Genomic DNA, 17,744 nt, shown 5'->3' with positions numbered 1-17,744 from the left:
GTTAGGTGTGCAGTTGCAACTATACAAAGGATACAGCCAGTGGTGAACATGTGGTAATGAAATGATCCGGTGTCATTTAAAATCTGTGGACCTTTGTAAGGTGCTGCAGCATTGCTTGTGAATGTCCCTGGATACCGTCAGTTGTTGGTTAACTAAAGTGTCACCTTGACCGTGTGTTACCTTGGTGTGGCCGGGAATGGGGTCGGCCAAAGTACGTTGAGCCTGCAGAACACTCTTGTTTCTCTTCAAGTCGCATAAATCTTTCGCCTTTTACTAAAGATTTCCGTGGGGAGGAACAACAAGAGTATAACTAAATTTTTGAATGCCCTGTGATAACAATGAGCATAGGTTGACTGTTGCAACAGTACCAAGGGTACAGCCAGTGGTAAACATGCGGTTATGAATGGATCCGGTCTGATTTAAAACTTTTAAGTTCCTTGCCAACATTCAGGTCCTCGGTCAATTGACCAGTGCTTTTCTTTTTGAACTTTTTACAATCCACTTGATTTCATCGGGGGAAAGTAAATTTATTTGAACTGTTTTGGTTTTTCAAAATTTAAAACCGTAAAATGTGTTGAACATCAACAAAATGCACCCTGTGAGTGAAAACAGTAGTCTTGCAGATGACTTCCTCTCAGCAATTGTTAGAATGTTAAGACTATACTTTCAGGGATCATTTCTAAAGATGTTGTCTTGAGAAATGTGTTTCTAAAGTGTAAGGTTTTGCTAACCATGATGATGAGATGAGATGTTTCTTCCTGAACATGAAGCTGACATAGAATAATGATTCTGTCATGTGTTCTTTGTCATTGATGATTGTTCTTTGCTTCTTAATGAGGTTAGGAAGGAAGGAATATGTTCAGAGTGGTTACCTGCATCTTTAATAAGAAAGTCTTGAAAATGTATGGCTTATTGCTAAAATGTTACTCTTTGATTAAAGCATTCTCAGTTGGTTATGAGGAGACTAGTCTTCCAATGAACAGTGGCAACAAATCGTACGACCGCATGGCACTTAAAAACCCATTCATGTTATAACTTGTATATTTGGAAATAGAACAAAAACAAATTAAACTGATGCCTATTGTTTTTTGGCTAAGTACCAGAACCCGTAGTGCCCATTAAACTAAGGTGAGATGATACTTGACTAAAATCCGTGGATCTTTGTAAGGTGCTGCAGCATTGCTTGTGAATGTGACTGGATACCATCAGTTGTTGGTTAACTAAAGTGTCACCTTGAAACCGTGTGTTACCTTGGTGTGGCTGGGAATGGGGTCGGCCAAAGTATGTTCAGCCTGCAGATCACTCTTGTTTCTCTTCAAGTCGCATAAATCTTTCGCCTTTTACTAAAGATTTCCGTGGGGAGGAACAACAAGAGTAAAACTAAATTTTTAAATGTCCTGTAAAGCAGGACTTGCCTACCTGTGAAAACATTAACAATGAGTGGAGTGTGACTGTTGCAATGTTAGGTGTGCAGTTGCAACTATACAAAGGATACAGCCAGTGGTGAACATGTGGTAATGAAATGATCCGGTGTCATTTAAAATCTGTGGACCTTTGTAAGGTGCTGCAGCATTGCTTGTGAATGTCCCTGGATACCATCAGTTGTTGGTTAATTAAAGTGTCACCTTGAAACCGTGTGTTACCTTGCTGTGGCCGGGAATGGGGTCGGCCAAAGTACGTTGAGCCTGCAGAACACTCTTGTTTCTCTTCAAGTCGCATAAATCTTTCGCCTTTTACTAAAGATTTCCGTGGGGAGGAACAACAAGAGTATAACTAAATTTTTGAATGCCTTGTGATAACAATGAGCATAGGTTGACTGTTGCAACAATACCAAGGGTACAGCCAGTGGTAAACATGCGGTAATGAATGGATCCGGTCTGATTTAAAACTTTTAAGTTCCTTGCCAACATTCAGGTCCTCGGTCAATTGACCAGTGCTTTTCTTTTTGAACTTTTTACAATCCACTTGATTTCATCGGGGGAAAGTAAATTTATTTGAACTGTTTTGGTTTTTCAAAATTTAAAACCGTAAAATGTGTTGAACATCAACAAAATGCACCCTGTGAGTGAAAACAGTAGTCTTGCAGATGACTTCCTCTCAGCAATTGTTAGAATGTTAAGACTATACTTTCAGGGATCATTTCTAAAGATGTTGTCTTGAGAAATGTGTTTCTAAAGTGTAAGGTTTTGCTAACCATGATGATGAGATGAGATGTTTCTTCCTGAACATGAAGCTGACATAGAATAATGATTCTGTCATGTGTTCTTTGTCATTGATGATTGTTCTTTGCTTCTTAATGAGGTTAGGAAGGAAGGAATATTTTCAGAGTGGTTACCTGCATCTTTAATAAGAAAGTCTTGAAAATGTATGGCTTATTGCTAAAATGTTACTCTTTGATTAAAGCATTCTCAGTTGGTTATGAGGAGACTAGTCTTCCAATGAACAGTGGCAACAAATCGTACGACCGCATGGCACTTAAAAACCCATTCATGTTATAACTTGTATATTTGGAAATAGAACAAAAACAAATTAAACTGATGCCTATTGTTTTTTGGCTAAGTACCAGAACCCGTAGTGCCCATTAAACTAAGGTGAGATGATACTTGGCTAAAATCCGTGGATCTTTGTAAGGTGCTGCAGCATTGCTTGTGAATGTGACTGGATACCATCAGTTGTTGGTTAACTAAAGTGTCACCTTGAAACCGTGTGTTACCTTGGTGTGGCTGGGAATGGGGTCGGCCAAAGTATGTTCAGCCTGCAGATCACTCTTGTTTCTCTTCAAGTTGCATAAATCTTTCGCCTTTTACTAAAGATTTCCGTGGGGAGGAACAACAAGATTAAAACTAAATTTTTAAATGTCCTGTAAAGCAGGACTTGCCTACCTGTGAAAACATTAACAATGAGTGGAGTGTGACTGTTGCAATGTTAGGTGTGCAGTTGCAACTATACAAAGGATACAGCCAGTGGTGAACATGTGGTAATGAAATGATCCGGTGGACCTTTGTAAGGTGCTGCAGCATTGCTTGTGAATGTCCCTGGATACCATCAGTTGTTGGTTAACTAAAGTGTCACCTTGAAACCGTGTGTTACCTTGGTGTGGCCGGGAATGGGGTCGGCCAAAGTACGTTGAGCCTGCAGAACACTCTTGTTTCTCTTCAAGTCGCATAAATCTTTCGCCTTTTACTAAAGATTTCCGTGGGGAGGAACAACAAGAGTATAACTAAATTTTTGAATGCCCTGTGATAACAATGAGCATAGGTTGGCTGTTGCATCAATACCAAGGGTACAGCCAGTGGTAAACATGCGGTAATGAATGGATCCGGTCTGATTTAAAACTTTTAAGTTCCTTGCCAACATTCAGGTCCTCGGTCAATTGACCAGTGCTTTTCTTTTTGAACTTTTTACAATCCACTTGATTTCATCGGGGGAAAGTAAATTTATTTGAACTGTTTTGGTTTTTCAAAATTTAAAACCGTAAAATGTGTTGAACATCAACAAAATGCACCCTGTGAGTGAAAACAGTAGTCTTGCAGATGACTTCCTCTCAGCAATTGTTAGAATGTTAAGACTATACTTTCAGGGATCATTTCTAAAGATGTTGTCTTGAGAAATGTGTTTCTAAAGTGTAAGGTTTTGCTAACCATGATGATTCGATGAGATGTTTCTTCCTGAACATGAAGCTGACATAGAATAATGATTCTGTCATGTGTTCTTTGTCATTGATGATTGTTCTTTGCTTCTTAATGAGGTTAGGAAGGAAGGAATATGTTCAGAGTGGTTACCTGCATCTTTAATAAGAAAGTCTTGAAAATGTATGGCTTATTGCTAAAATGTTACTCTTTGATTAAAGCATTCTCAGTTGGTTATGAGGAGACTAGTCTTCCAATGAACAGTGGCAACAAATCGTACGACCGCATGGCACTTAAAAACCCATTCATGTTATAACTTGTATATTTGGAAATAGAACAAAAACAAATTAAACTGATGCCTATTGTTTTTTTGGCTAAGTACCAGAACCCGTAGTGCCCATTAAACTAAGGTGAGATGATACTTGACTAAAATCCGTGGATCTTTGTAAGGTGCTGCAGCATTGCTTGTGAATGTGACTGGATACCATCAGTTGTTGGTTAACTAAAGTGTCACCTTGAAACCGTGTGTTACCTTGGTGTGGCTGGGAATGGGGTCGGCCAAAGTATGTTCAGCCTGCAGATCACTCTTGTTTCTCTTCAAGTCGCATAAATCTTTCGCCTTTTACTAAAGATTTCCGTGGGGAGGAACAACAAGAGTAAAACTAAATTTTTAAATGTCCTGTAAAGCAGGACTTGCCTACCTGTGAAAACATTAACAATGAGTGGAGTGTGACTGTTGCAACTATACAAAGGATACAGCCAGTGGTGAACATGTGGTAATGAAATGATCCGGTGTCATTTAAAATCTGTGGACCTTTGTAAGGTGCTGCAGCATTGCTTGTGAATGTCCCTGGATACCATCAGTTGTTGGTTAACTAAAGTGTCACCTTGAAACCGTGTGTTACCTTGGTGTGGCTGGGAATGGGGTCGGCCAAAGGATGTTCAGCATGCAGATCACTCTTGTTTCTCTTCAAGTCGCATAAATCTTTCGCCTTTTACTAAAGATTTCCGTGGGGAGGAACAACAAGAGTAAAACTAAATTTTTAAATGTCCTGTAAAGCAGGACTTGCCTACCTGTGAAAACATTAACAATGAGTGGAGTGTGACTGTTGCAATGTTAGGTGTGCAGTTGCAACTATACAAAGGATACAGCCAGTGGTGAACATGTGGTAATGAAATGATCCGGTGTCATTTAAAATCTGTGGACCTTTGTAAGGTGCTGCAGCATTGCTTGTGAATGTCCCTGGATACCATCAGTTGTTGGTTAACTAAAGTGTCACCATGAAACCGTGTGTTACCTTGGTGTGGCCAGGAATGGGGTCGGCCAAAGTACGTTCGGCCTGCAGATCACTCTTGTTTCTCTTCAAGTCGCACAAATCTTTCGCCTTTTACTAAAGATTTCCGTGGGGAGGAACAACAAGAGTAAAACTAAATTTTTAAATGTCCTGTAAAGCAGGACTTGCCTACCTGTGAAAACATTAACAATGAGTGGAGTGTGACTGTTGCAATGTTAGGTGTGCAGTTGCAACTATACAAAGGATACAGCCAGTGGTGAACATGTGGTAATGAAATGATCCGGTGGACCTTTGTAAGGTGCTGCAGCATTGCTTGTGAATGTCCCTGGATACCATCAGTTGTTGGTTAACTAAAGTGTCACCTTGAAACCGTGTGTTACCTTGGTGTGGGAATGGGTCGCCCAAAGTACGTTCGGCCTGCAGATCACTCTTGTTTCTCTTCAAGTCGCATAAATCTTTCGCCTTTTACTAAAGATTTCCGTGGGGAGGAACAACAAGAGTAAAACTAAATTTTTAAATGTCCTGTAAAGCAGGACTTGCCTACCTGTGAAAACAATAACAATGAGCATAGGTTGACTGTTGCAACAATACCAAGGGTACAGCCAGTGGTAAACATGCGGTAATGAATGGATCCGGTCTGATTTGAAACTTTTAAGTTCCTTGCCAACATTCAGGTCCTCGGTCAATTGACCAGTGCTTTTCTTTTTGAACTTTTTACAATCCACTTGATTTCATCGGGGGAAAGTAAATTTATTTGAACTGTTTTGGTTTTCCAAAATTTAAAACCGTAAAATGTGTTGAACATCAACAAAATGCACCCTGTGAGTGAACACAGTAGTCTTGCAGATGACTTCCTCTCAGCAATTGTTAGAATGTTAAGACTATACTTTCAGGGATCATTTCTAAAGATGTTGTCTTGAGAAATGTGTTTCTAAAGTGTAAGGTTTTGCTAACCATGATGATGAGATGAGATGTTTCTTCCTGAACATGAAGCTGACATAGAATAATGATTCTGTCATGTGTTCTTTGTCATTGATGATTGTTCTTTGCTTCTTAATGAGGTTAGGAAGGAAGGAATATGTTCAGAGTGGTTACCTACATCTTTAATAAGAAAGTCTTGAAAATGTATGGCTTATTGCTAAAATGTTACTCTTTGATTAAAGCATTCTCAGTTGGATTTGAGGAGACTAGTCTTCCAATGAACAGTGGCAACAAATCGTACGACCGCATGGCACTTAAAAACCCATACATGTTATAACTTGTACATTTGGAAATAGAAGAAAAACAAATTAAACTGATACCTATTGTTTTTTGGCTAAGTACCAGAACCCGTAGTGCCCATTAAACTAAGGTGAGATGATACTTGACTAAAATCCGTGGATCTTTGTAAGGTGCTGCAGCATTGCTTGTGAATGTGACTGGATACCATCAGTTGTTGGTTAACTAAAGTGTCACCTTGAAACCGTGTGTTACCTTGGTGTGGCCGGGAATAGGGTCGGCCAAAGTATGTTCAGCCTGCAGATCACTCTTGTTTCTCTTCAAGTCGCATAAATCTTTCGCCTTTTACTAAAGATTTCCGTGGGGAGGAACAACAAGAGTAAAACTAAATTTTTGAATGCCCTGTAAAGCAGGACTTGCCTACCTGTGAAAACAATAACAATGAGTGGAGTGTGACCGTTGTAATGTTAGGTGTGCAGTTGTACCTATACAAAGGATACAGCCAGTGGTAAATATGTGGTAATGAAAGGATCCGGTGTCATTTGAAATCTGTGGACCTTTGTAAGGTGCTGCAGCATTGCTTGTGAATGTCCCTGGATACCATCAGTTGTTGGTTAACTAAAGTGTCACCTTGAAACCGTGTGTTACCTTGGTGTGGCCGGAAATGGGGTCGGCCAAAGTACGTTCGGCCTGCAGATCACTCTTGTTTCTCTTCAAGTCGCGTAAATCTTTCGCCTTTTACTAAAGATTTCCGTGGGGAGGAACAACAAGAGTAAAACTAAATTTTTAAATGTCCTCTAAAGCAGGACTTGCCTACCTGTGAAAACAATAACAATGAGCATAGGTTGACTGTTGCAACAATACCAAGGGTACAGCCAGTGGTAAACATGCGGTAATGAATGGATCCGGTCTGATTTAAAACTTTTAAGTTCCTTGCCAACATTCAGGTCCTCGGTCAATTGACCAGTGCTTTTCTTTTTGAACTTTTTACAATCCACTTGATTTCAACGGGGGAAAGTATATTTATTTGAACTGTTTTGGTTTTTCAAAATTTAAAACCGTAAAATGTGTTGAACATCAACAAAATCCACCCTGTGAGTGAAAACAGTAGTCTTGCAGATGACTTCCTCTCAGCAATTGTTAGAATGTTAAGACTATACTTTCAGGGATCATTTCTAAAGATTTTGTCTTGAGAAATGTGTTTCTAAAGTGTAAGGTTTTGCTAACCATGATGATGAGATGAGATGTTTCTTCCTGAACATGAAGCTGACATAGAATAATGATTCAGTCATGTGTTCTTTGTCATTGATGATTGTTCTTTGCTTCTTAATGAGGTTAGGAAGGAAGGAATATGTTCAGAGTGGTTACCTACATCTTTAATAAGAAAGTCTTGAAAATGTATGGCTTATTGCTAAACTGTTACTCTTTGATTAAAGCATTCTCAGTTGGATATGAGGAGACTAGTCTTCCAATGAACAGTGGCAACAAATCGTACGACCGCATGGCACTTAAAACCCATACATGTTATGACTTGTACATTTGGAAATAGAAGGAAAACAAATTAAACTGATGCCTATTGTTTTTTGGCTAAGTACCAGAACCCGTAGTGCCCATTAAACTAAGGTGAGATGATACTTGACTAAAATCCGTGGATCTTTGTAAGGTGCTGCAGCATTGCTTGTGAATGTGACTGGATACCATCAGTTGTTGGTTAACTAAAGTGTCACCTTGAAACCGTGTGTTACCTTGGTGTGGCCGGGAATGGGGTCGGCCAAAGTATGTTCAGCCTGCAGATCACTCTTGTTTCTCTTCAAGTCGCATACATCTTTCGCCTTTTACTAAAGATTTCCGTGGGGAGGAGCAACAAGAGTAAAACTAATTTTTTAAATGTCCTGTAAAGCAGGACTTGCCTACCTGTGAAAACAATAACAACGAGTGGAGTGTGACTGTTGTAATGTTAGGTGTGCAGTTGCAACTATACAAAGGATACAGCCAGTGGTAAACATGTGGTAATGAAAGGATCCGGTGTCATTTGAAATCTGTGGACCTTTGTAAGGTGCTGCAGCATTGCTTGTGAATGTCCCTGGATACCATCAGTTGTTGGTTAACTAAAGTGTCACCTTGAAACCGTGTGTTACCTTGGTGTGGCTGGGAATGGGGTCGGCCAAAGTATGTTCAGCCTGCAGATCACTCTTGTTTCTCTTCAAGTCGCATAAATCTTTCGCCTTTTACTAAAGATTTCCGTGGGGAGGAACAACAAGAGTAAAACTAAATTTTTAAATGTCCTGTAAAGCAGGACTTGCCTACCTGTGAAAACATTAACAATGAGTGGAGTGTGACTGTTGCAATGTTAGGTGTGCAGTTGCAACTATACAAAGGATACAGCCAGTGGTGAACATGTGGTAATGAAATGATCCGGTGTCATTTAAAATCTGTGGACCTTTGTAAGGTGCTGCAGCATTGCTTGTGAATGTCCCTGGATACCATCAGTTGTTGGTTAACTAAAGTGTCACCTTGAAACCGTGTGTTACCTTGGTGTGGCTGGGAATGGGGTCGGCCAAAGTATGTTCAGCCTGCAGATCACTCTTGTTTCTCTTCAAGTCGCATAAATCTTTCGCCTTTTACTAAAGATTTCCGTGGGGAGGAACAACAAGAGTAAAACTAAATTTTTAAATGTCCTGTAAAGCAGGACTTGCCTACCTGTGAAAACATTAACAATGAGTGGAGTGTGACTGTTGCAATGTTAGGTGTGCAGTTGCAACTATACAAAGGATACAGCCAGTGGTGAACATGTGGTAATGAAATGATCCGGTGTCATTTAAAATCTGTGGACCTTTGTAAGGTGCTGCAGCATTGCTTGTGAATGTCCCTGGATACCATCAGTTGTTGGTTAACTAAAGTGTCACCATGAAACCGTGTGTTACCTTGGTGTGGCCGGGAATGGGGTCGGCCAAAGTACGTTCGGCCTGCAGATCACTCTTGTTTCTCTTCGAGTCGCATAAATCTTTCGCCTTTTACTAAAGATTTCCGTGGGGAGGAACAACAAGAGTAAAACTAAATTTTTAAATGTCCTGTAAAGCAGGACTTGCCTACCTGTGAAAACAATAACAATGAGCATAGGTTGACTGTTGCAACAATACCAAGGGTACAGCCAGTGGTAAACATGCGGTAATGAATGGATCCGGTCTGATTTAAAACTTTTAAGTTCCTTGCCAACATTCAGGTCCTCGGTCAATTGACCAGTGCTTTTCTTTTTGAACTTTTTACAATCCACTTGATTTCATCGGGGGAAAGTAAATTTATTTGAACTGTTTTGGTTTTTCAAAATTTAAAACCGTAAAATGTGTTGAACATCAACAAAATGCACCCTGTGAGTGAAAACAGTAGTCTTGCAGATGACTTCCTCTCAGCAATTGTTAGAATGTTAAGACTATACTTTCAGGGATCATTTCTAAAGATTTTGTCTTGAGAAATGTGTTTCTAAAGTGTAAGGTTTTGCTAACCATGATGATGATGAGATGAGATGTTTCTTCCTGAACATGAAGCTGACATAGAATAATGATTCTGTCATGTGTTCTTTGTCATTGATGATTGTTCTTTGCTTCTTAATGAGTTTAGGAAGGAAGGAATATGTTCAGAGTGGTTACCTACATCTTTAATAAGAGAGTCTTGAAAATGTATGGCTTATTGCTAAAATGTTACTCTTTGATTAAAGCATTCTCAGCTGGATATGAGGAGACTAGTCTTCCAATGAACAGTGGCAACAAATCGTACGACCGCATGGCACTTAAAAACCCATACATGTTATAACTTGTATATTTGGAAATAGAAGAAAAACAAATTAAACTGATGCCTATTGTTTTTTGGCTAAGTACCAGAACCCGTAGTGCCCATTAAACTAAGGTGAGATGATACTTGACTAAAATCCGTGGATCTTTGTAAGGTGCTGCAGCATTGCTTGTGAATGTGACTGGATACCATCAGTTGTTGGTTAACTAAAGTGTCACCTTGAAACCGTGTGTTACCTTGGTGTGGCTGGGAATGGGGTCGGCCAAAGTATGTTCAGCCTGCAGATCACTCTTGTTTCTCTTCAAGTCGCATAAATCTTTCGCCTTTTACTAAAGATTTCCGTGGGGAGGAACAACAAGAGTAAAAGTAAATTTTTAAATGTCCTGTAAAGCAGGACTTGCCTACCTGTGAAAACATTAACAATGAGTGGAGTGTGACTGTTGCAATGTTAGGTGTGCAGTTGCAACTATACAAAGGATACAGCCAGTGGTGAACATGTGGTAATGAAATGATCCGGTGCCATTTAAAATCTGTGGACCTTTGTAAGGTGCTGCAGCATTGCTTGTGAATGTCCCTGGATACCATCAGTTGTTGGTTAACTAAAGTGTCACCTTGAAACCGTGTGTTACCTTGGTGTGGCCGGGAATGGGGTCGGCCAAAGTACGTCGAGCCTGCAGAACACTCTTGTTTCTCTTCAAGTCGCATAAATCTTTCGCCTTTTACTAAAGATTTCCGTGGGGAGGAACAACAAGAGTATAACTAAATTTTTGAATGCCTTGTGATAACAATGAGCATAGGTTGACTGTTGCAACAATACCAAGGGTACAGCCAGTGGTAAACATGCGGTAATGAATGGATCCGGTCTGATTTAAAACTTTTAAGTTCCTTGCCAACATTCAGGTCCTCGGTCAATTGACCAGTGCTTTTCTTTTTGAACTTTTTACAATCCACTTGATTTCATCGGGGGAAAGTAAATTTATTTGAACTGTTTTGGTTTTTCAAAATTTAAAACCGTAAAATGTGTTGAACATCAACAAAATGCACCCTGTGAGTGAAAACAGTAGTCTTGCAGATGACTTCCTCTCAACAATTGTTAGAATGTTAAGACTATACTTTCAGGGATCATTTCTAAAGATGTTGTCTTGAGAAATGTGTTTCTAAAGTGTAAGGTTTTGCTAACCATGATGATGAGATGAGATGTTTCTTCCTGAACATGAAGCTGACATAGAATAATGATTCTGTCATGTGTTCTTTGTCATTGATGATTGTTCTTTGCTTCTTAATGAGGTTAGGAAGGAAGGAATATGTTCAGAGTGGTTACCTGCATCTTTGATAAGAAAGTCTTGAAAATGTATGGCTTATTGCTAAAATGTTACTCTTTGATTAAAGCATTCTCAGTTGGTTATGAGGAGACTAGTCTTCCAATGAACAGTGGCAACAAATCGTACGACCGCATGGCACTTAAAAACCCATTCATGTTATAACTTGTATATTTGGAAATAGAACAAAAACAAATTAAACTGATGCCTATTGTTTTTTGGCTAAGTACCAGAACCCGTAGTGCCCATTAAACTAAGGTGAGATGATACTTGGCTAAAATCCGTGGACCTTTGTAAGGTGCTGCAGCATTGCTTGTGAATGTGACTGGATACCATCAGTTGTTGGTTAACTAAAGTGTCACCTTGAAACCGAGTGTTACCTTGGTGTGGCTGGGAATGGGGTCGGCCAAAGTATGTTCAGCCTGCAGATCACTCTTGTTTCTCTTCAAGTCGCATAAATCTTTCGCTTTTTACTAAAGATTTCCGTGGGGAGGAACAACAAGATTAAAACTAAATTTTTAAATGTCCTGTAAAGCAGGACTTGCCTACCTGTGAAAACATTAACAATGAGTGGAATGTGACTGTTGCAATGTTAGGTGTGCAGTTGCAACTATACAAAGGATACAGCCAGTGGTGAACATGTGGTAATGAAATGATCCGGTGTCATTTAAAATCTGTGGACCTTTGTAAGGTGCTGCAGCATTGCTTGTGAATGTCCCTGGATACCGTCAGTTGTTGGTTAACTAAAGTGTCACCTTGACCGTGTGTTACCTTGGTGTGGCCGGGAATGGGGTCGGCCAAAGTACGTTGAGCCTGCAGAACACTCTTGTTTCTCTTCAAGTCGCATAAATCTTTCGCCTTTTACTAAAGATTTCCGTGGGGAGGAACAACAAGAGTATAACTAAATTTTTGAATGCCCTGTGATAACAATGAGCATAGGTTGACTGTTGCAACAATACCAAGGGTACAGCCAGTGGTAAACATGCGGTAATGAATGGATCCGGTCTGATTTAAAACTTTTAAGTTCCTTGCCAACATTCAGGTCCTCGGTCAATTGACCAGTGCTTTTCTTTTTGAACTTTTTACAATCCACTTGATTTCATCGGGGGAAAGTAAATTTATTTGAACTGTTTTGGTTTTTCAAAATTTAAAACCGTAAAATGTGTTGAACATCAACAAAATGCACCCTGTGAGTGAAAACAGTAGTCTTGCAGATGACTTCCTCTCAGCAATTGTTAGAATGTTAAGACTATACTTTCAGGGATCATTTCTAAAGATGTTGTCTTGAGAAATGTGTTTCTAAAGTGTAAGGTTTTGCTAACCATGATGATGAGATGAGATGTTTCTTCCTGAACATGAAGCTGACATAGAATAATGATTCTGTCATGTGTTCTTTGTCATTGATGATTGTTCTTTGCTTCTTAATGAGGTTAGGAAGGAAGGAATATGTTCAGAGTGGTTACCTGCATCTTTAATAAGAAAGTCTTGAAAATGTATGGCTTATTGCTAAAATGTTACTCTTTGATTAAAGCATTCTCAGTTGGTTATGAGGAGACTAGTCTTCCAATGAACAGTGGCAACAAATCGTACGACCGCATGGCACTTAAAAACCCATTCATGTTATAACTTGTATATTTGGAAATAGAACAAAAACAAATTAAACTGATGCCTATTGTTTTTTGGCTAAGTACCAGAACCCGTAGTGCCCATTAAACTAAGGTGAGATGATACTTGACTAAAATCCGTGGATCTTTGTAAGGTGCTGCAGCATTGCTTGTGAATGTGACTGGATACCATCAGTTGTTGGTTAACTAAAGTGTCACCTTGAAACCGTGTGTTACCTTGGTGTGGCTGGGAATGGGGTCGGCCAAAGTATGTTCAGCCTGCAGATCACTCTTGTTTCTCTTCAAGTCGCATAAATCTTTCGCCTTTTACTAAAGATTTCCGTGGGGAGGAACAACAAGAGTAAAACTAAATTTTTAAATGTCCTGTAAAGCAGGACTTGCCTACCTGTGAAAACATTAACAATGAGTGGAGTGTGACTGTTGCAACTATACAAAGGATACAGCCAGTGGTGAACATGTGGTAATGAAATGATCCGGTGTCATTTAAAATCTGTGGACCTTTGTAAGGTGCTGCAGCATTGCTTGTGAATGTCCCTGGATACCATCAGTTGTTGGTTAACTAAAGTGTCACCTTGAAACCGTGTGTTACCTTGGTGTGGCTGGGAATGGGGTCGGCCAAAGGATGTTCAGCCTGCAGATCACTCTTGTTTCTCTTCAAGTCGCATAAATCTTTCGCCTTTTACTAAAGATTTCCGTGGGGAGGAACAACAAGAGTAAAACTAAATTTTTAAATGTCCTGTAAAGCAGGACTTGCCTACCTGTGAAAACATTAACAATGAGTGGAGTGTGACTGTTGCAATGTTAGGTGTGCAGTTGCAACTATACAAAGGATACAGCCAGTGGTGAACATGTGGTAATGAAATGATCCGGTGTCATTTAAAATCTGTGGACCTTTGTAAGGTGCTGCAGCATTGCTTGTGAATGTCCCTGGATACCATCAGTTGTTGGTTAACTAAAGTGTCCCCATGAAACCGTGTGTTACCTTGGTGTGGCCGGGAATGGGGTCGGCCAAAGTACGTTCGGCCTGCAGATCACTCTTGTTTCTCTTCAAGTCGCATAAATCTTTCGCCTTTTACTAAAGATTTCCGTGGGGAGGAACAACAAGAGTATAACTAAATTTTGGAATGCCCTGTGATAACAATGAGCATAGGTTGGCTGTTGCAACAATACCAAGGGTACAGCCAGTGGTAAACATGCGGTAATGAATGGATCCGGTCTGATTTAAAACTTTTAAGTTCCTTGCCAACATTCAGGTCCTCGGTCAATTGACCAGTGCTTTTCTTTTTGAACTTTTTACAATCCACTTGATTTCATCGGGGGAAAGTAAATTTATTTGAACTGTTTTGGTTTTTCAAAATTTAAAACCGTAAAATGTGTTGAACATCAACAAAATGCACCCTGTGAGTGAAAACAGTAGTCTTGCAGATGACTTCCTCTCAGCAATTGTTAGAATGTTAAGACTATACTTTCAGGGATCATTTCTAAAGATGTTGTCTTGAGAAATGTGTTTCTAAAGTGTAAGGTTTTGCTAACCATGATGATGAGATGAGATGTTTCTTCCTGAACATGAAGCTGACATAGAATAATGATTCTGTCATGTGTTCTTTGTCATTGATGATTGTTCTTTGTTTCTTAATGAGGTTAGGAAGGAAGGAATATGTTCAGAGTGGTTACCTGCATCTTTAATAAGAAAGTCTTGAAAATGTATGGCTTATTGCTAAAATGTTACTCTTTGATTAAAGCATTCTCAGTTGGTTATGAGGAGACTAGTCTTCCAATGAACAGTGGCAACAAATCGTACGACCGCATGGCACTTAAAAACCCATTCATGTTATAACTTGTATATTTGGAAATAGAACAAAAACAAATTAAACTGATGCCTATTGTTTTTTGGCTAAGTACCAGAACCCGTAGTGCCCATTAAACTAAGGTGAGATGATACTTGACTAAAATCCGTGGATCTTTGTAAGGTGCTGCAGCATTGCTTGTGAATGTGACTGGATACCATCAGTTGTTGGTTAACTAAAGTGTCACCTTGAAACCGTGTGTTACCTTGGTGTGGCTGGGAATGGGGTCGGCCAAAGTATGTTCAGCCTGCAGATCACTCTTGTTTCTCTTCAAGTCGCATAAATCTTTCGCCTTTTACTAAAGATTTCCGTGGGGAGGAACAACAAGAGTAAAACTAAATTTTTAAATGTCCTGTAAAGCAGGACTTGCCTACCTGTGAAAACATTAACAATGAGTGGAGTGTGACTGTTGCAACTATACAAAGGATACAGCCAGTGGTGAACATGTGGTAATGAAATGATCCGGTGTCATTTAAAATCTGTGGACCTTTGTAAGGTGCTGCAGCATTGCTTGTGAATGTCCCTGGATACCATCAGTTGTTGGTTAACTAAAGTGTCACCATGAAACCGTGTGTTACCTTGGTGTGGCCGGGAATGGGGTCGGCCAAAGTACGTTCGGCCTGCAGATCACTCTTGTTTCTCTTCAAGTCGCATAAATCTTTCGCCTTTTACTAAAGATTTCCGTGGGGAGGAACAACAAGAGTAAAACTAAATTTTTAAATGTCCTGTAAAGCAGGACTTGCCTACCTGTGAAAACAATAACAATGAGCATAGGTTGACTGTTGCAACAATACCAAGGGTACAGCCAGTGGTAAACATGCGGTAATGAATGGATCCGGTCTGATTTAAAACTTTTAAGTTCCTTGCCAACATTCAGGTCCTCGGTCAATTGACCAGTGCTTTTCTTTTTGAACTTTTTACAATCCACTTGATTTTATCGGGGGAAAGTAAATTTATTTGAACTGTTTTGGTTTTTCAAAATTTAAAACCGTAAAATGTGTTGAACATCAACAAAATGCACCCTGTGAGTGAAAACAGTAGTCTTGCAGATGACTTCCTCTCAGCAATTGTTAGAATGTTAAGACTATACTTTCAGGGATCATTTCTAAAGATGTTGTCTTGAGAAATGTGTTTCTAAAGTGTAAGGTTTTGCTAACCATGATGATGAGATGAGATGTTTCTTCCTGAACATGAAGCTGACATAGAATAATGATTCTGTCATGTGTTCTTTGTCATTGATGATTGTTCTTTGCTTCTTAATGAGTTTAGGAAGGAAGGAATATGTTCAGAGTGGTTACCTACATCTTTAATAAGAAAGTCTTGAAAATGTATGGCTTATTGCTAAAATGTTACTCTTTGATTAAAGCATTCTCAGTTGGATATGAGGAGACTAGTCTTCCAATGAACAGTGGCAACAAATCGTACGACCGCATGGCACTTAAAAACCCATACATGTTATAACTTGTATATTTGGAAATAGAAGAAAAACAAATTAAACTGATGCCTATTGTTTTTTGGCTAAGTACCAGAACCCGTAGTGCCCATTAAACTAAGGTGAGATGATACTTGACTAAAATCCGTGGATCTTTGTAAGGTGCTGCAGCATTGCTTGTGAATGTGACCGGATACCATCAGTTGTTGGTTAACTAAAGTGTCACCTTGAAACCGTGTGTTACCTTGGTGTGGCTGGGAATGGGGTCGGCCAAAGTATGTTCAGCCTGCAGATCACTCTTGTTTCTCTTCAAGTCGCATAAATCTTTCGCCTTTTACTAAAGATTTCCGTGGGGAGGAACAACAAGAGTAAAACTAAATTTTTAAATGTCCTGTAAAACAGGACTTGCCTACCTGTGAAAACATTAACAATGAGTGGAGTGTGACTGTTGCAATGTTAGGTGTGCAGTTGCAACTATACAAAGGATACAGCCAGTGGTGAACATGTGGTAATGAAATGATCCGGTGTCATTTAAAATCTGTGGACCTTTGTAAGGTGCTGCAGCATTGCTTGTGAATGTCCCTGGATACCGTCAGTTGTTGGTTAACTAAAGTGTCACCTTGACCGTGTGTTACCTTGGTGTGGCCGGGAATGGGGTCGGCCAAAGTACGTTGAGCCTGCAGAACACTCTTGTTTCTCTTCAAGTCGCATAAATCTTTCGCCTTTTACTAAAGATTTCCGTGGGGAGGAACAACAAGAGTATAACTAAATTTTTGAATGCCCTGTGATAACAATGAGCATAGGTTGACTGTTGCAACAGTACCAAGGGTACAGCCAGTGGTAAACATGCGGTTATGAATGGATCCGGTCTGATTTAAAACTTTTAAGTTCCTTGCCAACATTCAGGTCCTCGGTCAATTGACCAGTGCTTTTCTTTTTGAACTTTTTACAATCCACTTGATTTCATCGGGGGAAAGTAAATTTATTTGAACTGTTTTGGTTTTTCAAAATTTAAAACCGTAAAATGTGTTGAACATCAACAAAATGCACCCTGTGAGTGAAAACAGTAGTCTTGCAGATGACTTCCTCTCAGCAATTGTTAGAATGTTAAGACTATACTTTCAGGGATCATTTCTAAAGATGTTGTCTTGAGAAATGTGTTTCTAAAGTGTAAGGTTTTGCTAACCATGATGATGAGATGAGATGTTTCTTCCTGAACATGAAGCTGACATAGAATAATGATTCTGTCATGTGTTCTTTGTCATTGATGATTGTTCTTTGCTTCTTAATGAGGTTAGGAAGGAAGGAATATGTTCAGAGTGGTTACCTGCATCTTTAATAAGAAAGTCTTGAAAATGTATGGCTTATTGCTAAAATGTTACTCTTTGATTAAAGCATTCTCAGTTGGTTATGAGGAGACTAGTCTTCCAATGAACAGTGGCAACAAATCGTACGACCGCATGGCACTTAAAAACCCATTCATGTTATAACTTGTATATTTGGAAATAGAACAAAAACAAATTAAACTGATGCCTATTGTTTTTTGGCTAAGTACCAGAACCCGTAGTGCCCATTAAACTAAGGTGAGAT

General features: G+C 39.4%; 37 non-coding genes across 37 annotated transcripts; all 37 read left to right on the top strand.

Moving 5' to 3' along the window:
- Nucleotides 1-229: 229 nt before the first annotated feature.
- LOC133570395 (U5 spliceosomal RNA) lies at nucleotides 230-343 on the top strand. The gene has a single exon (XR_009810164.1). It is a non-coding gene; the product is annotated as a U5 spliceosomal RNA (small nuclear RNA).
- Nucleotides 344-654: 311 nt separating this feature from the next.
- LOC133570433 (small nucleolar RNA U3) lies at nucleotides 655-869 on the top strand. The gene has a single exon (XR_009810200.2). It is a non-coding gene; the product is annotated as a small nucleolar RNA U3 (small nucleolar RNA).
- Nucleotides 870-1,299: 430 nt separating this feature from the next.
- On the top strand, nucleotides 1,300-1,412 carry LOC133570354 (U5 spliceosomal RNA). Its single transcript, XR_009810128.1, has one exon. It is a non-coding gene; the product is annotated as a U5 spliceosomal RNA (small nuclear RNA).
- A 280-nt stretch (nucleotides 1,413-1,692) lies between these two features.
- LOC140680063 (U5 spliceosomal RNA) lies at nucleotides 1,693-1,806 on the top strand. Its single transcript, XR_012051355.1, has one exon. It is a non-coding gene; the product is annotated as a U5 spliceosomal RNA (small nuclear RNA).
- Nucleotides 1,807-2,117: 311 nt separating this feature from the next.
- Nucleotides 2,118-2,332, top strand: LOC140679978 (small nucleolar RNA U3). Its single transcript, XR_012051272.1, has one exon. It is a non-coding gene; the product is annotated as a small nucleolar RNA U3 (small nucleolar RNA).
- Nucleotides 2,333-2,764: 432 nt separating this feature from the next.
- LOC140680051 (U5 spliceosomal RNA) lies at nucleotides 2,765-2,875 on the top strand. The gene has a single exon (XR_012051343.1). It is a non-coding gene; the product is annotated as a U5 spliceosomal RNA (small nuclear RNA).
- Nucleotides 2,876-3,139: 264 nt separating this feature from the next.
- LOC140680088 (U5 spliceosomal RNA) lies at nucleotides 3,140-3,253 on the top strand. Its single transcript, XR_012051379.1, has one exon. It is a non-coding gene; the product is annotated as a U5 spliceosomal RNA (small nuclear RNA).
- A 311-nt stretch (nucleotides 3,254-3,564) lies between these two features.
- LOC140679989 (small nucleolar RNA U3) lies at nucleotides 3,565-3,779 on the top strand. Its single transcript, XR_012051283.1, has one exon. It is a non-coding gene; the product is annotated as a small nucleolar RNA U3 (small nucleolar RNA).
- Nucleotides 3,780-4,210: 431 nt separating this feature from the next.
- Nucleotides 4,211-4,323, top strand: LOC140680036 (U5 spliceosomal RNA). The gene has a single exon (XR_012051328.1). It is a non-coding gene; the product is annotated as a U5 spliceosomal RNA (small nuclear RNA).
- A 260-nt stretch (nucleotides 4,324-4,583) lies between these two features.
- Nucleotides 4,584-4,696, top strand: LOC140680035 (U5 spliceosomal RNA). Its single transcript, XR_012051327.1, has one exon. It is a non-coding gene; the product is annotated as a U5 spliceosomal RNA (small nuclear RNA).
- A 280-nt stretch (nucleotides 4,697-4,976) lies between these two features.
- On the top strand, nucleotides 4,977-5,089 carry LOC140680003 (U5 spliceosomal RNA). The gene has a single exon (XR_012051295.1). It is a non-coding gene; the product is annotated as a U5 spliceosomal RNA (small nuclear RNA).
- Nucleotides 5,090-5,348: 259 nt separating this feature from the next.
- Nucleotides 5,349-5,461, top strand: LOC133570318 (U5 spliceosomal RNA). The gene has a single exon (XR_009810094.2). It is a non-coding gene; the product is annotated as a U5 spliceosomal RNA (small nuclear RNA).
- Nucleotides 5,462-5,801: 340 nt separating this feature from the next.
- Nucleotides 5,802-6,016, top strand: LOC133570304 (small nucleolar RNA U3). Its single transcript, XR_009810081.2, has one exon. It is a non-coding gene; the product is annotated as a small nucleolar RNA U3 (small nucleolar RNA).
- A 430-nt stretch (nucleotides 6,017-6,446) lies between these two features.
- Nucleotides 6,447-6,559, top strand: LOC133570386 (U5 spliceosomal RNA). Its single transcript, XR_009810156.2, has one exon. It is a non-coding gene; the product is annotated as a U5 spliceosomal RNA (small nuclear RNA).
- Nucleotides 6,560-6,841: 282 nt separating this feature from the next.
- On the top strand, nucleotides 6,842-6,953 carry LOC133570388 (U5 spliceosomal RNA). The gene has a single exon (XR_009810158.2). It is a non-coding gene; the product is annotated as a U5 spliceosomal RNA (small nuclear RNA).
- A 339-nt stretch (nucleotides 6,954-7,292) lies between these two features.
- Nucleotides 7,293-7,507, top strand: LOC133570420 (small nucleolar RNA U3). Its single transcript, XR_009810187.2, has one exon. It is a non-coding gene; the product is annotated as a small nucleolar RNA U3 (small nucleolar RNA).
- Nucleotides 7,508-7,938: 431 nt separating this feature from the next.
- On the top strand, nucleotides 7,939-8,050 carry LOC133570342 (U5 spliceosomal RNA). Its single transcript, XR_009810116.2, has one exon. It is a non-coding gene; the product is annotated as a U5 spliceosomal RNA (small nuclear RNA).
- Nucleotides 8,051-8,329: 279 nt separating this feature from the next.
- LOC140680034 (U5 spliceosomal RNA) lies at nucleotides 8,330-8,442 on the top strand. The gene has a single exon (XR_012051326.1). It is a non-coding gene; the product is annotated as a U5 spliceosomal RNA (small nuclear RNA).
- A 280-nt stretch (nucleotides 8,443-8,722) lies between these two features.
- Nucleotides 8,723-8,835, top strand: LOC140680033 (U5 spliceosomal RNA). The gene has a single exon (XR_012051325.1). It is a non-coding gene; the product is annotated as a U5 spliceosomal RNA (small nuclear RNA).
- Nucleotides 8,836-9,115: 280 nt separating this feature from the next.
- LOC140680065 (U5 spliceosomal RNA) lies at nucleotides 9,116-9,228 on the top strand. Its single transcript, XR_012051357.1, has one exon. It is a non-coding gene; the product is annotated as a U5 spliceosomal RNA (small nuclear RNA).
- A 340-nt stretch (nucleotides 9,229-9,568) lies between these two features.
- Nucleotides 9,569-9,786, top strand: LOC140679993 (small nucleolar RNA U3). The gene has a single exon (XR_012051287.1). It is a non-coding gene; the product is annotated as a small nucleolar RNA U3 (small nucleolar RNA).
- Nucleotides 9,787-10,216: 430 nt separating this feature from the next.
- Nucleotides 10,217-10,329, top strand: LOC140680048 (U5 spliceosomal RNA). The gene has a single exon (XR_012051340.1). It is a non-coding gene; the product is annotated as a U5 spliceosomal RNA (small nuclear RNA).
- A 280-nt stretch (nucleotides 10,330-10,609) lies between these two features.
- LOC140680062 (U5 spliceosomal RNA) lies at nucleotides 10,610-10,723 on the top strand. The gene has a single exon (XR_012051354.1). It is a non-coding gene; the product is annotated as a U5 spliceosomal RNA (small nuclear RNA).
- Nucleotides 10,724-11,034: 311 nt separating this feature from the next.
- LOC140680114 (small nucleolar RNA U3) lies at nucleotides 11,035-11,249 on the top strand. Its single transcript, XR_012051405.1, has one exon. It is a non-coding gene; the product is annotated as a small nucleolar RNA U3 (small nucleolar RNA).
- A 432-nt stretch (nucleotides 11,250-11,681) lies between these two features.
- On the top strand, nucleotides 11,682-11,792 carry LOC140680071 (U5 spliceosomal RNA). The gene has a single exon (XR_012051362.1). It is a non-coding gene; the product is annotated as a U5 spliceosomal RNA (small nuclear RNA).
- Nucleotides 11,793-12,070: 278 nt separating this feature from the next.
- On the top strand, nucleotides 12,071-12,184 carry LOC140680087 (U5 spliceosomal RNA). Its single transcript, XR_012051378.1, has one exon. It is a non-coding gene; the product is annotated as a U5 spliceosomal RNA (small nuclear RNA).
- A 311-nt stretch (nucleotides 12,185-12,495) lies between these two features.
- On the top strand, nucleotides 12,496-12,710 carry LOC140680113 (small nucleolar RNA U3). Its single transcript, XR_012051404.1, has one exon. It is a non-coding gene; the product is annotated as a small nucleolar RNA U3 (small nucleolar RNA).
- Nucleotides 12,711-13,140: 430 nt separating this feature from the next.
- LOC140680032 (U5 spliceosomal RNA) lies at nucleotides 13,141-13,253 on the top strand. The gene has a single exon (XR_012051324.1). It is a non-coding gene; the product is annotated as a U5 spliceosomal RNA (small nuclear RNA).
- Nucleotides 13,254-13,513: 260 nt separating this feature from the next.
- LOC140680031 (U5 spliceosomal RNA) lies at nucleotides 13,514-13,626 on the top strand. The gene has a single exon (XR_012051323.1). It is a non-coding gene; the product is annotated as a U5 spliceosomal RNA (small nuclear RNA).
- A 282-nt stretch (nucleotides 13,627-13,908) lies between these two features.
- On the top strand, nucleotides 13,909-14,023 carry LOC140680092 (U5 spliceosomal RNA). The gene has a single exon (XR_012051383.1). It is a non-coding gene; the product is annotated as a U5 spliceosomal RNA (small nuclear RNA).
- A 308-nt stretch (nucleotides 14,024-14,331) lies between these two features.
- Nucleotides 14,332-14,546, top strand: LOC140679986 (small nucleolar RNA U3). Its single transcript, XR_012051280.1, has one exon. It is a non-coding gene; the product is annotated as a small nucleolar RNA U3 (small nucleolar RNA).
- A 430-nt stretch (nucleotides 14,547-14,976) lies between these two features.
- On the top strand, nucleotides 14,977-15,089 carry LOC140680030 (U5 spliceosomal RNA). The gene has a single exon (XR_012051322.1). It is a non-coding gene; the product is annotated as a U5 spliceosomal RNA (small nuclear RNA).
- A 260-nt stretch (nucleotides 15,090-15,349) lies between these two features.
- On the top strand, nucleotides 15,350-15,462 carry LOC133570387 (U5 spliceosomal RNA). Its single transcript, XR_009810157.2, has one exon. It is a non-coding gene; the product is annotated as a U5 spliceosomal RNA (small nuclear RNA).
- A 340-nt stretch (nucleotides 15,463-15,802) lies between these two features.
- On the top strand, nucleotides 15,803-16,017 carry LOC140679982 (small nucleolar RNA U3). Its single transcript, XR_012051276.1, has one exon. It is a non-coding gene; the product is annotated as a small nucleolar RNA U3 (small nucleolar RNA).
- A 430-nt stretch (nucleotides 16,018-16,447) lies between these two features.
- On the top strand, nucleotides 16,448-16,560 carry LOC140680010 (U5 spliceosomal RNA). The gene has a single exon (XR_012051302.1). It is a non-coding gene; the product is annotated as a U5 spliceosomal RNA (small nuclear RNA).
- A 278-nt stretch (nucleotides 16,561-16,838) lies between these two features.
- On the top strand, nucleotides 16,839-16,952 carry LOC140680086 (U5 spliceosomal RNA). The gene has a single exon (XR_012051377.1). It is a non-coding gene; the product is annotated as a U5 spliceosomal RNA (small nuclear RNA).
- Nucleotides 16,953-17,263: 311 nt separating this feature from the next.
- On the top strand, nucleotides 17,264-17,478 carry LOC140680112 (small nucleolar RNA U3). Its single transcript, XR_012051403.1, has one exon. It is a non-coding gene; the product is annotated as a small nucleolar RNA U3 (small nucleolar RNA).
- Nucleotides 17,479-17,744: the final 266 nt, after the last annotated feature.

This window comes from Nerophis lumbriciformis, linkage group LG27 (genome assembly GCF_033978685.3).
Source record: "Nerophis lumbriciformis linkage group LG27, RoL_Nlum_v2.1, whole genome shotgun sequence".
Lineage (NCBI taxonomy): Eukaryota > Metazoa > Chordata > Actinopteri > Syngnathiformes > Syngnathidae > Nerophis > Nerophis lumbriciformis.
The sequence above is the reverse complement of the archived record's forward strand: the minus strand, read 5'-3'. Positions and strand labels throughout refer to the sequence as shown.